The sequence below is a fragment of the Drosophila ficusphila genome, unplaced genomic scaffold (genome assembly GCF_018152265.1).
Source record: "Drosophila ficusphila isolate 14025-0441.05 unplaced genomic scaffold, ASM1815226v1 contig_128, whole genome shotgun sequence".
Lineage (NCBI taxonomy): Eukaryota > Metazoa > Arthropoda > Insecta > Diptera > Drosophilidae > Drosophila > Drosophila ficusphila.
Window position 1 is genome coordinate 345,304 of NW_025064017.1, and position 11,510 is coordinate 356,813.

Sequence of the window (11,510 nt, forward strand, 5' to 3'; positions counted from 1 at the left end):
GGGTGTGATTAGGCATAAGCTGGGAGTTCTGGAGTCCAATTTCGTGGCTCAAGAAAAGGCAAACGTGGCCAGCATTCAGAGAATCCATGGTGTGCCGATAGTGGAAGGCGAAAAATTGAAACATTTGTTCAATACCATGTGCTTCAACCTACATATTACACCCACACCTGCAATTAAGGAAATATACAGAACAACACGGAGAAACGCGACAACTACTGTGGTCGACACAGCGATCATGGTTAAACTGGAACGTGTGGGAGACAAGGCAGCTATTCTAAGAGCAACGGTGGCATACCGAAGAGAGACTAAGCAGCAGCTGACTCTATATTAATGAGCAGCTTCCGAAAGGTGCGTACGAGGCTTTCAAAGAGGCCATGCGCATGAAAAAGAAAAAGCAGCTTGTTGCAGTTTTTGCGCGGAGGGGAGCGGTACACATAAAAGAGCGTGAAACCAGTGAGATTGTTGCAATTGAAAGCTACCAAGAGCTTTTAGCTTGGAAGAAGAGAGAGCTCATAAACAGTAGCAGACGAGTCGAAGTTTCCCCACTCCAAACTAATAATCATTCTTTTCGCTTTTAGTACTAAACACTTTTCTTTAATCAATTAACACAATTTCTCCCCTTTTATTTTTCTTAATCACAAGCTTATATTATTATCTCAAAATTTTCATTCTGCTGTACTCATTGACAATTATTTAATAGGATTTATAACTACTCAATATGACACTAGCTAACGCAAAATCCAATGCGAACAGTGAAACTTTAGTTCGTATACTTGCCAGTAGTTGGCCTACATGTATGTCATATAAATGCACAATGCTTAAAGAAAAAGATTGATGAATTCAGATTTATGTTTGTAAACACCTAATGTCGATATTATATGTGTGCCTGAGACATGGTTTTTACCTGATCTATGTAGCGTATTAATAGATTGTGATGGTTATAATGTATTTCGAGTGGATCGTCCTAGTCGGGGTGGTGGTGTTGCTATATATGTAAACAAAAAACTTAAAGTGACTATACATTGCCAAAGCCCCCCCTGATAGTCCAATGGAGTACATTTTTCTTCAAATTAAGAATGCACCTGACAAGAGTAAAATTTTAATAGGCTGTATATACCGACCTTACAATAGTATTGACTTTTCTCATTTGATAGACCTTATTTCTGCTTTTACTGACATCATTCTGACTGGTGACCTTAACTGTGACATGTTGAAAGACAATCGACTTTTAGGTAATATGGAATCGATAGGATTAGCGCTTGTCAATTCTACAAATCCTACTCATTTTACAAATTCCACAAATACGCTCATTGATTTGTTCTTTGTTAACAATCTTCAGAAAATTTTAAAATATGACCAATTGGCAGCACCAGCTTACTCTAAACATGACCTCGTTTTCCTGACGTATAATACCAACCCAGACTACACTGACCACTACATAGAATTCCGTGACTTTAGAAATATAGATTACAACCGCCTTGCCTATGATTTCGATTCAATAAACTGGAATTATATTTTTTGCTTAACGTCTATTAACTGTCAAATTCAACAGCTAGAAACCAACATCGATACCACTTAAAAAGAAAAGAGTAAGACTGAAAGAAAACCCATGGTTCAATATTGACATTAGGATGGCAATAGCAAAACGAAATAAGGCATTTCATAAATGGAAGAGATATAAAACTGACTCTCATTACATCGCCTTTGCTAAATTAAGGAAATTCGTCACCAAACTTATTAGTTCGGCCAAGAGCAACTATTTGAGTAGTAAATTTGATAACGCAGTGAACACTAAGCAGACATGGAATCATCTTAAAAGTCTAGGTATAGGAAAACAGAAGCACGCAATAATAGAAAATATAAATGTGGAGGAGTTAAACAATAAATTCCTAAGCATAAATGTACCTAAAGCAACTGAAAATTTTTTTTTTTTTTTTTTTTTTACATTCTGTTACTCCACCCGGGAGCTTAGAGCCTCTACAATTTCTTGTAGAAGATTCGTTATCATTGATTTTCGATCGTACCGGTGATAAGCCAGTAGCGACTTATCCTAGCGGTGGGGTTGCCACCTGGCGCCATCTAGGAGTGACGAAAATTCTATTGATGGGTCCATAGTAACGTGGACGAGGGGGTGTGCGGGTCCGGGGAGCCGAAATTTGTTACTAATGTTAAGTGAGCGATAGAGCATAGAAGTGGTGGAGATTTGGAAAAAGAGACCGTTTCTTTTTCTCGGGGAGCCTGGGGCGCGACTTGAACCCGGGCCTTCCGGACCGGAGGCCAGCGCTCTACCTGCTGGGCCACCGTCCCCCGTATAACTGAAAATATATCTATGAATTACCCCCCAACTCATACCTGTGATACAAGATTTAATTTTATATGTGTCAGCCCAAGCGATGTATTATCAGGCATCTGCAGGATAAAATCTAACGCCGTGGGACTGGATGACCTAAGCCCTAAATTTTTGAGAATCCTCACTCCCAAAATCTTGACATATATAACCCATATTTTTAATACAGCAATAATGACATCCACTTTTCCTGATGCATGGTGTTGGGTCAGTAAGCTTTTTTACTAACCATTACCTTGACGGTGCCCAAATAAAATAATCTGCACTAAAATTCAGTTAATAAAATGCACTTATTTATTATTTGGCACCAAGGCCTTAAATTTATAAAGTTATTGTTCGTAGTAGATTTAGTTAGGCAGGCAGACCGTATTGTCTGTGCCTTTTTACAGCGATAAGGTATGTTGGACAGGCAGACCGATTTGTCTGTGCCTTTTTGCAGCGAAAAGGTATATTAGCAGGCAGACCGATTTGTCTGTGCTTTAGACGAAAGTATATAAATTCGAGATTTGGCAGGCGATCAGCGATCGTGCCTTGTGTTAGCGAGTACCAGAATCGAACTATATAAAGTTATGTTGGGCAGGCAGACCGATTTGTCTGTGCCTTAAACGTCGCGAAGAGTATGTAGCCGATTAGTATATAGGCAGGCGATCAGCGACAGTGCCTTCTATGAGTGTGTACAAATTCGAACTGACTTTAAACTTGCCGTGGACTCAGGCCAGGAAGCGATAAGCGAAAGAGTGCAAAGTAGTTAGAAATGACAATTAGAACAGTGTTGCCGCGCAGGGCAAATAGCAAAACAAAAGGCAAACATCGAGAATTTGAATTACGTTACGATTTGAATTTAGTGATTGGATTTAGTCTGCGGCATGACCAAACATCCTCCCCCCGTTGAAAGGCCAGGGCTTTCAACCAGATCCAGCTTCGGCAGCACGCACAGCTTGCGTACAGCCCTTCGAGTGATTCGAGCCACACGAGCAACTCCATCGGATCCAGGCACCAATTCCATGACGCTGGCTAACGGCCATTGAAGCGGAGGCAAAGTGGAGACGACCTCGTCGATTTGTAGCGCAGGTTTGGGAGTGCGCCACCTATGTCGTTGCTGCCAATATTGAAGACGCATGTGAGCGAGCAGCGCTCGCGGACCAGAATGCATGCTCTTCCGATGCAAGTCCAGTGTAGGATGCTGCGCATTGCGATTCTCGAGACGAAACGCTGGGCTGGAGAACCAAAGGGCAGGTTCCAGAAGCTCTCTCGGGGAAGTTTCTCTTGTCAAGATGTCGGCTGGATTGCAGTCAGCCGGAACGTAGCGCCAATTCATGCCACTGGATAGCTTTTGAAGTATAGATATATTAGTAACAAATACTTGAAAGGGTGTATGTTCATAGCTTATCGATGATAAAGCTACAGCAGAAACGAAGAGCTTCATGTTGCGTACGTTCCGCATCAGTTGCGCTAACAGCAAGGCAGTGCAGAACTCCAATTTGGAAACCGTATGTTAAGAGTCTTCCAAGGTGCCACACGAGACTTTGAAAAAAGTAGATGCACCTCTCGGTCGCCATCAGCATCTGGATCCAACGCACGTCGAAGAATCTCCATGTCAGATGGCAACAGGACAACAGAAAAGCTCTCATCCCACTCCAACTTTTCTGTCCAGGTTTGTTGCAGGAAGATTTTGGCCTTTGCAGCTACAGGACCAATGAGATGATCGCAAACCCGAGCAGTTGTAGACAACACCACTCGTTTATATGGCTTTGAAGAGACCTGTGTGGAAGACAAAGAAAAACGAAAAACATCCGCTGCAGGGTTCCAGGCAAGACCCAGTGTCTTGGTAATGTTGCTGCCATCGTCAAACTTCAGGAGTGTTCTTTTTTCCGAGTCAGGAGTTTGATAACGTACGTCGTTGTTTTCAAGGACCTCTTGTGTTGATTGCCCTCCTGTGATCAGATCATCAACGTCATCCATGTGAGCAGCAATTAATTTACGATGCACAGCTTGATCCTGTAATCCAGTTGCCTTGATAGGGGATGATCCACCTCCTGTTACGATCCAACCAAGCCTCGAATTCTGTAATAGGGGTAACCCAGCAGCTAACTTAATCTGCCCTACGGATAATAGTTCGAAAAACATGCTTGCGCCAATGAGAAGATCTATGCGGTGAGATTTGATAAATTCAGGATCGGTCAACTGAATACTGGAGGGAATTTTCCAGCCATCGGGCTTAACGTTCGAACTAGGTTGATTTTCGGTAATCGCTGGAGCAACAATCGCAGTTAGACATGGGAGTAATTGGAGGTATGCGACTTGAACTTGAGACAAACGGACGCTCCTTCACAGTCAAATCGAGCATCTCCAAGACCAGCAACTGTTACTGTAGACTTTGTTTTTGGCAATTCCAACTGGTGAGCAAGTCGGGAGGTCACAACGTGGTCTTGTGATCCCGAGTCTAGCAGCGCACGGCATGGGATCCAAGCACCTGATCGACTTTGTATGCTTATGACTGCAGTTGGAAGAAAAACACTATCACAATCAGTACCACGATCCACATTCTGAGCCAGCAAAGAGGTTGCAGGGCTAGAAGCGATTGCGTTTGGCATACTTAGTTCCGCCACGGGAGCTCGCTGAACATCGGTCGAAGGCTGAGAGCCAGGTTGCAAAAGGCTATGATGCTTAGACCCGCAAATTGCGTGCCTGACCGACAATTGCGCCTTTGATGTCCCTTCTTCAAGCAATTGAGACACAGCGCCAATGCCTTTGAATGCGCTCTTATATTGGCAGATTGGCGAATTGACCACAGCGATAAATGGAGTGACTGTTGTCACACACAACGCATGCATGTCCCGAGGTGCTGGTGGGAATTAAGATGCTTCTGCTGCGGCGGCTTTCTGATGGTGAACTATTCGAATATAAAGCTGCAGTGTGATCTATGTTCTCCAGTTTTTGACAACGCTTTGACAAGAAAGTAGTGAAATGATGAATCGAAGGAATTTCATCGATCGCCGCAGATTCCTCCCAATTGGCCTGAGTTTTGCTATCCAACCTTTTCAGTAGAACATGGACAAGAACGCAGTTTGCAATTTGCTCAACCGAACCCATAGACTGGAGAGCACGTAGATTTGCGTTTATTTTGTCGGACATTTCTCTCAGCTTCGCGGCAGACTGCATTCCCACTTTAGGGAGACTCAAAATTGCGTTTATGTGGGATTGGAAAATAAGACGTTTATTATTGAACCGGTTATTCAATAACTCCCAGGATGCAGCATAATTATTTTCGCAAATCTCCAATGAGCGCACTGTATCCAAGGCGGAACCCTTTAGGCAAGACTTGAGATGCTGCAGCTTCTCAATGTTGGAAAGCTCAACGTCACTGTCGATAATGGCCATGAACATTGATTGAAAGTCGGCAAATTCGGTATAGCCACCAGAAAATTCAGGCAGTCTCAATTCAGGCAAATGAGATCTTCTAGCCGCTAACATGGAATGGAAATCCATGGAGGGCTCTGACCTTAGCGTGGAACTACGAATTGCCGGACCCTTTCGCTTACCCAATTCGCGATTCAACCTAACCTTTGTTGATATGGTTAGCTCCTTAAAATCCTCGCGAACCATGCTGCCGATTTCACTAAAATCCAGCACCTCAAGCTTGTCATGGACCTGGATAAATACCGCCTTGTTGTCGTCCAGACGTTGAACACAAAGTTGCAATTCTTCCTCCGTCATTTCCTGAAGCTTCTCGATGGTCAGAGTCTTCTCAATTTAGCTTTAGAAAGCATTAAGCCAGCCTTCAATTTGTAATACGTCGCTCCCGCAACTGGTGCAGAAAGCGTTGTGTCCGTTGACATGTTGATTTATTTGGATTTTATTATTTCAGAATTTATCACTTGCACACCGATCAAGTCCCACTGTGCAATGATTAGCGCCAAAATTGTGCGTCTATTTGAATATATATACTATATATACATATATATATAGGCACTGAACCCGCGAAACGAAAACGTTTGTCCCCGCTGTAAAATGTTTAAAGCGGGAAGCTGGGGCACAAAGAGGAAACGAAAATGCGCGGGGCGGATGTGTGCGAAGGTCTAACGGACCCTGCAGTTCTGGCTGTCACCCGGTGTCTTTTGGCATACAAGCAATCAATGTGTAGGAAAGGAAATGGGATATTCCTAAGTTTCCCCCTCTTTCTCACTCTTCGAATACGATGTCGTTGCTTGGCAACGACGGCGGCCCGACACCAAATTTGTCTTCTATTTTTTCGTTTCTCTCATTGCATTGTTGGCATTGGAATGCATTAACCGTTAGAAACACAAATTTGGGTTTTCGGTGGGAACCACGGCTGAGGCATGCTCGACTTATGTATACTTTTAGGTTTTAAAGTTTTTTAACATTATTTACTTTAAATAAGTATAATTATATACAATTTTATATACCAGCTATTGTCTGGGAATAATATTTAAATTAAATTTACAAGTCAAATTATAAATCAATATTATCTAATTTTTTTAATATTTAAAAAAAGAGATTTGTTAAATGGTTTTATAATTTGACTAAATAGTTTAAATAAACATTTCTAATATTAGTATTAAGAATCTTGCCCTTTTATTAATTCGCGTTGCATATATAGTCGGGTATGACTTTAAATCTAAAGGGTATGCCAGCAAGGCACGCGCCAAAAAGTCTCAGACGAAACAAAAGGGACGACGCAAATTAAGAAAAAAAAAACTGACCTGCATCATTCTTTTGCTGTTCTTCACCGAAGCGGTTGTGCTGGATCTTGCATTGTGAAATAAAAGTGATTTAATTGTGAAGTGCTTTTGATTAAAAAAACCAGGTAAGTGCTTGAATTATGGGTAATTGTTTACAAGTGCGGTGCACGGTAAATACAGCTTAAAAAATAAAGTAAAATTTGGAAACGATGTGTTTTTTTCTAAAACTTCGAAATCCGTTGGCGGAGAGTGAAAATTTTGCACCGTTTTTTTGTTATTAACAATTAAAGATGCGATTTGTAGTACAAATTCGGATCTGAGTGACCGTATTTGCATGTGATGTGCCGATTATTGCAGTCGTCTGGTGGCGGATTATTGCAAATGCGGTCACTCAGATCCGAATTTGTACTACAAATCGCATCTTTAATTGTTAATAACAAAAAAACGGTGCAAAATTTTCACTCTCCGCCAACGGATTTCGAAGTTTTAGAAAAAACACATCGTTTCCATATTTTACTTTATTTTTTTAAGCTGTATTTACCGTGCACCGCACTTGTAAACAATTACCGAATTATGTTTAAGAGCTTTTTTTTGTTATTGAAAAAACCATAAGGCGCTGCAGGGCAAGTAAACAAAGTGAAATTGAATTGTGTTTAAAATTAACCATCCCTTTTATGTGCGCCGGCGTACAGTTAATAAAGTGGTCCCAATCGTAAGCTGGGCCCAATTCTAAACTGGGCCCAATGAAGTTTAAGCTAATTCAAATCGACGCCTTATGGGTTTTTCTTTGCATCAACTGTACGCCTCAACTGTACAAGCACTGTTGGCAGGTGATGAGCGTCCGAATAAGCTAGATTTTTAACAAAATAAGCTAGAATAAGCTAAAATTGAAAAAAAAATAATATTTTTATGTTTTGTTAAATCTGCATTAACATAAGCTTGTTAAATTTTCATATAGCTCATAGCTTGATATAACATAAAAATATTATCTTTTTCAATTTTAGCTTATTCTAGCTTATTTTATTAAAAATCTAGCTTATAATAAGCTAAACTGGCAATACTGACTGTACGAAGCAGGCCCCCTTTAACTCCCGCAAGTTTATTTCGTTCAGCTATAAAATTTTAATTTTTGCTATTGGCACGAGTTTAGTTACTGGCCCGCCAAGATTTAAGGAAATATTTTTATTAATTGGCCCACAATAAATGCTTTATAATAAATAAAATTTTTCGACATCTCGCGCGGTTTACGACACATCAACCCTTAAATAAATATTTAAAAATTCTGGAAAATTTTAAAAGTATTATTCTAAAATGAGTTTTTTAATTTTTTTTTTTATTTTAAAATAAGTTTCATAATTTAATATATTTAAATAAATATAATTATATTATTTTATCCATTATTGTTAATAAAATTATTTTTGTTATTATTTTATTCATTCTTTTTAATGAATAACGAAATATAATCAATTATCTAAAATAATTTAAATTTTTTAGAAAATTCCTATCATTAAATTTATTATATAATTTTCCCAAAAATTTATTAATTTAATTAAAATATTAAACTAAAAAATTTGTTTTCAATTTTCAGCATTCCTTTTTTATTAGAAGATTTTGTAGATTAGAAAAAAATGGTTAAATATTTTCAGCTTTATTACCAACTTAAAAAGGAAAAAGAAGAATTAGCTAGAAGGTTAAGATCATAAGAAGGAAGTCAGGTAGAAGAAAATGTTGAAGTTAGCGCTCAGGGTAATGAGAATTTTACGCAGGAAGATGTAGAGCTAGAAAGTTTAAGTGATGAACGAAGTCAGGAAGGAATTGAAAGCATGGAGGTAGAGCAGGGTCAGGAGGATCTTAATTATAAGCTTAGGAAGTGGTTTATTAAACACAAGCCCAAGCGTAGCTGTGTAATAGAATTAGTAAAAATTTTGAATGAAGAAAATTTAAATGTTAGGCCATTTTATAAATTTAATTGTACTGAAAAGCCAAATATTATGCAAGTTGGAGGTGGTTCCTATTTGCATATTGGCCTTTCAAAACAATTAAATAAACTTGATGTAGTTCCGGAACTACCGGATGTATTAAGTATTGACGTTAATGTTGACGGCCTTCCATTATTTAAAAGCTCACGTGCACAATTGTGGCCCATAATAGAGTAAATAATATAAATAAATGTCCGGTTTTCCCCGTAGGAGTTTTTTCGGGCCAAAATAAGCCATCCAATTCAGATGAGTATTTGTCTAGATTTACTAGGGAGTTGTCCGATGTAATGGAAAATGGTCTAACCATTTTAAATAAAAACATTAAAATTGATCTTAGAGCTCTTGTGTGCGACACTCCTGCAAGGGCATTTGTTACAGGTACACCTGGACATACATCCAGTTATGGCTGTACCAAATGCACTCAGGTGGGACGCAAAATAGATGCAACGTTAACATACAGCACTTCTTGTGCTGAGTTAATTACAGATGTTGACTTTGCGAGTAGGAAATATCCAAATCATCACCAGAAAGATTACTTAGGGTCTCAGTCCGCTTTTGAAAAACTTGGCATCGGTATGGATACCCAAGTTCCCTTGGATTGCATGCACCTCATTGAGTTGGGTGTAATGCGAAAATTTTTGGAAAGAGTTTATTATAATAAAGTAATACAAAAAATTCCAAAAGCAAATAAAATGAAGATGTCTGATATATTAACGTCAATGCGGGGCTACATACCTAGGGAATTCTCACGAAAGCCTAGAACATTGTTAGAACTTCCAAATTGGAAAAGTACTGAATTTCGCCAATTTTTATTGTACACTGGAATTGTAGTTTTTAACCCTCTACTGCATGAGCATAGAAATAATAAGGGAAAAAATTTTTTGAATGTAATTATGTGTTTATTAAGGCCAAAATAATATATTTTTGGACTTTTTTTTGTGGGGGGTGGCATAGTTTGGGGTGGGGGATATGGGGCCATATATGGCTTTGTATGCATTCAGCTTATTCCATAGTTTGCCATATATGGCTCTGTATGCATGTATACATTAATTCATGTGAAAGTTGGTGAAACAGTTTCTTTTGTCGTTGTAGCATAGAAATACATTGCATTTCTCACAAAAGGTGTATGAGCGGAAAGAGCAATCATTTTTGCAGAGTTGCCTTTGTTTTTCCAGGTGGGAAAATGGCCAATATGGTCCTCCCGAACAGAATTCAATGGAATTTCCTGGTGCTTTCGTCTTTTGCTGATAGTAGGAGTACCTTCCCTACTTGTACACGGGGATGAAGTTGGAGTCATCGCAGGTCGTCCGCGCTTCTTTACTTTTCCTGCCTTGCACAGGTGCTCAGCTATAAAAAGCTTGAAATCGAAGAGTGGCATATATTGATCTGACTTACGACGCCATAGAATCCATGAATTCACTACGCACATATTCTTGAGCGCAATTGAATTCTATAAAGAATCCAGTAAGTCAACGCCACCCATATACTTATTGTAAACATCAACTGCCTTAGGAGAGTTGATTTCTACATTGTGCATTCATTTCTAAAAGAAAACAAGTGAAATTGTTAAGCTAATATGCTAAGAATGCATATGTACATAGAATATAAACATGCACGCGTTACTGCATATGGAGCCATATATGGCAAACTATGGAATAAGCTGAATGCATACAAAGCCATATATGGCGTCCACAGTTTTTTGCATAGAATAGTATATGTGATGCTCACCTATAGTCAAATTCTATTTTTTATGAACGAAAACTTTATATTCTCTTAGAAAAAAATACTTTTCAGTGATAAAACTGATTTTTAGTGTAGTAATTTTTATTTTAGTTTCACCGTAATTCACTTTCGTTCGTCTGCTTGAGGCGCGAGCACAAAACTGATCGAAACTTGATATAAGGCAACACAAAGAAGTTCTGAGTATAGACATCTTACATAAAATAGTTGAGAGAGATTTAGTAATAACAAACGAACTAGTATATGTACCGTTTTATTGCAAAAAAAATTATTGAAAGTGAGAAGCCATATATGGCTTTGTATGCGGTAGAGGGTTAAAGATACAATCCATGAAGAGCAGTACTATATTTTTTTGCTATTGCATTGCGCATATAGACTGCTCTGTTCGCAAAAACAGCGGGAAAATAATGTTGAGGTTGCTCAACAAATGTTAAATTTATTTGTTGAAAATTTTCCCATTGTCTTCGGCGAAAACAGTGTTTCCTACAATGTTCATGGCCTACTCCATGTAAGAGAGACTGTAAATCGAATCGGAAATCCGATTGAAGGTTCCTCTTACGCGTTTGAGAATTATTTGCAGTTATTGAAAAAAGTGGTCCGAAAGCCAACAAATATTCTAGAACAAATTTATAGAAGAACGGTAGAGGAAACGTATGTAGCTCCAGAAAGGGAGGAAATTAAGTCAGAAGGCAGGTTTCTTAAAATTAAAGATTGTAGGCTTAGCGATAGGAAACCAGACAA